We start from the raw sequence: 3,723 nt of genomic DNA, 5'->3' as shown, positions 1-3,723 counted from the left end.
TATTTGGCCTATAAATTCTACCAGCAGAAAACTTCTAAAGGTACGAAATTGTGTGTGTGTGTGTGTGTGTGTGTGTGTGTGTTATGAGCCAGGTTGAAAGATCACCAACGTGTCCAACCTCCTCTTTAGCTGCATGATGTTTAAAAAAAATACTTTCAGATGAAGCTTTTCATGTTCATCTTCTGCCAGAATAAAGGGTTTTTTCGGGGTTAATTTTACATCATAAGAAATAACTAACGTCTGTGCTCAAAGATAATTCATCTGCCTGTGTTTTTTCTCTGTCTTAGTTACTAAAATACTGTTGAATATGTAAATTAAGAATTTACATATAGATGTTCATAGATGAGTAAACAACTTCTATGGAATTTGAAATCCTGTGTTGAAAAGATTACTTAATCATTAATATTTAATATAAATTATAGGATGCTGTCTTTTTATTTCAGACACCTCCACATGCAGGCACTATAGTGTGATGATTTGCTCATTAAGCTTAATTTTTTTTTTTCCTAAAACAACAGCAAAACAGGCAATGTAATGCCATTTTCAAAATTCCATGCAACATTCCTGAACACCTCTGACATTAACATGATGGTACTACACAAAACGCCTGCCAAAGTAAGCAGAGTGAAAAAAGGTGTGAGGGATTTGCATGCTTCTCAGTTGTTCAAATAAATATACTATCCTGAAATTTTGTAACACCCAAACTTTGAATCCTGTGTTCAGAAGGGATACTGTCATAAACTTTTATTTACTTCTGTGCTGTCAGCCTGATTGGGAAATCATTCACTATCTCGGAAATCCAAGTTTGAATCTTATTTTGGGTTCTTCCCTCTTCCCATTGCACAACAAGCAAGCAAACAGCCATTAATAGAAGTATGCAAAGGAACAAGGAAATAAGCTTCTATTGTTTTGTATCATTTTTAAGTAGAATTTTTATAAACCATTTATTAGTTTAATTAGCATTATGCTGTTTAAACACAGAAATAACACTTCTGATACCAGCTAACTGTTCATGAAGAAATTCTGGGCCACTTGGAATACAGAGAGCTTCCCTCTCGTTTTTGTCATCCAATTATATCTGGAGTCTTTTTGCAAAATTTAATAAGTATTTATTTTTATTTTAAATGCTTGTAGGTAAAATTTGACAAGTTCTTCATTTATAAATTAACTCTCATATCAGCTGAAAAAAAATTTGGCAAAGTTTTTCTTCCTTTCCTGTCAGTAGAGTAAATGCTGAAGGGTTTACTTAGTAGTTGGCTCATATTTAGAAAGTGTTTAATGAAATTATTAAGTTACTTCATCACAGTTTAGATCCCAGAACTCTCTATTCTTGGTTTTAACAGATAAAGTCAACCTAGGTTTAATTTCTTTAACAACTTCACACCCTATCACGTTAACCTTAACCTTCTTAAAAATTTAGAGATGAATAATCGTTGTAATAGTATTTGTTTGCATTTCCTTGCTCTCCCACCCGCCCCACTCCAGATGCTAAGATAGAGAGGTGGTAGAGTTGTCCAATTTTTTATAATGCTTTTTTTTATACCACCTCGGAAGGCACTTGCTCCTATCTCGGGTTTACTATTTAGTATAAAGAGTTCCGATTTGGGTATATTTAAGAAAGACTCAGCTGTCAAAAGCAAAGAAACTGGGAATGGTGTTTTGACAACCATATAGTGTTAAAGGAAATACTGTAGTCTGAATAAAATTGCTTATGTTCTCCAAAACAAGAGTAATATAAAAACACTTTTTTATTTATATGGAAAAGCAAAAGCAGAAATAAATTCCAAAGGTTTCCCTTTCTTTAAGAAATTCTGAGAGAACTGCAGTCGCCATCTGTTAAGGGTTGGGAATTGAGCAAGAAGCCACATTTTGAAGGAAAATGAGAAGAAAAGATAAGGGAAGTCTGTGTCTTCCCCACACTCCTCCTCCCCCCGCCCCCCGCCCCCCCAGGTCAGCGCCCGCACTCGCCCCAGCTCACCCTGGTTAGATCTGTCCAGAAGAGTCCGTCAGGATCCTAGCCCCCTCCCGCCCCTGTGGGCCCGTTAACCCGGAGCAGATTTGGGAAGGGAAATGTGGCTAATATCTCTAACAGCTGTCAGAGGAGGGACCTTCCTTCAAAGGGACTGGACAGGGATTCTCCACAAGTTCCCCACCAGTCTTGCAGGCCAGCAATTTGATAAGGAGCCTGGACCTCCGCTGCAAGTTGCCACTGTGTTAGGAGGGCTGGTGTCTGGGGCGGGGGCGCTGTTTGGATGTGCGGGCTTAGCAGCCACAGCCCGGTACGGACGAGCCTGGGAGGAGGCAGGCGGGGGCTCAGGCAGGCGCAGGGGGCGTGCAGACTCTCCCTCTCCGCTCGGGCGGCTCTGGCCCTCACCTGGCCTTTTTTTTTTGCGCGCGCGCGCGTGTGTGTGTTAGACAGACAGACGAGCTTCAAACTGACGGGGTGACGAGGGAGAACCTAACAGTCGCTGTAATCAACCAAGGGCGTCGTGCACGGTCGTGGAGCTCCCTCCGTCGGGGCCAGGCTTGGAGGAAGCTGCTGCGCAGGGAAACTGCGGGTCTGATGGGGGAGGCCGGTCAGATTGTGATGAGAATGGAGACCGTCCGGGCAGTGTTTGAAGGGAGGTTTTAATATTAATAGTTTCGGTGTAGAGACAGAAGGGAGATTGCGTCTACGGCTCCTCGGGGCAGACTCTGGGTGACAGCGATGATGGATGATCCAGCAGAGCCCAACAGCTCCTCCCCTCCAGCCCCAACAGTGTCAAAGCTACTTTACTTGAAGCTTTAGAAATAAAATAAATAAACAGCATCCCCCTTCCCACTCTTCATACATCTCCATCTCCACCCCCCCCCCACCGCTCCCCGACATCGATTTATGGATCATTATGAATCAATTACTGTTCTCAATACTTTTCCATTGGCTTAAATAAAACAGTCCAAAGATGAAAACGTGGGGTTCGGTGGGGATTTTTTTTTTTTCCCCTGACAGGAACAATCGCAAAATCCATTATCTCATAATCAGAGGCACTGGGTTAGGAGGTGAAGCGAAAGGAAGGGTCACCCAGTAAATAAGTGGGGAGAACGCAGTGAGGGGGTCGCCCAGCAGCTGTCTTTGTTCAGTTGGGTCTGTGGGTTTGGTTTGTTTGTTGTTTGGGGTTTTTTGAACGGGGGTGGGGAGGTGGGAGGAGACCCTCGTGAGAATGAGATGCCTACAGGTTTGTAACCTAATTATTTAACTCCTTTGGAGAAATCTATTTGAACGTGTGTCACGGCAAACATCAGAGGTTGTTGGTAGTGAGGTCACACACGGTGAAGGTGTGGAGGAATGAATGGGTCGTCCGGAGGACGGATTTTCACTTTGTTGTGAGCAACTGTGAGAGGTTTGCTGCTGGAAAGAGGGGTTCTCCCTCCCGCAACGCCCTCCTGCGTCCCCGCCGTGGGCTGTTTTTGTCGCTAGGACTGGTTTGGGTCTGGGACCAGCCGCCCCCGTTCGCCCCCACCCCCGCCCCCACCCCGGCCGCCCGAGGCTTTTCTTCCCTTACTTGCCCCTTCCGCGGCGGTGCCCGAGGTTCTCTAGGTGTTTCTATGACTACATTGTGTGTGTGGGAGGGTCAGCTGTGGGGGTTGCCCGCGAGAGGGCCGTTCCTGGGCGATCATTTATCAATGTCACCCACATAATGATTCTCTCTGCAGCCTCCTATTGATGAGGATAATTACATTAGC

This window comes from Ovis canadensis, chromosome 7, assembly GCF_042477335.2.
Source record: "Ovis canadensis isolate MfBH-ARS-UI-01 breed Bighorn chromosome 7, ARS-UI_OviCan_v2, whole genome shotgun sequence".
Lineage (NCBI taxonomy): Eukaryota > Metazoa > Chordata > Mammalia > Artiodactyla > Bovidae > Ovis > Ovis canadensis.
The sequence above is the reverse complement of the archived record's forward strand: the minus strand, read 5'-3'. Positions refer to the sequence as shown.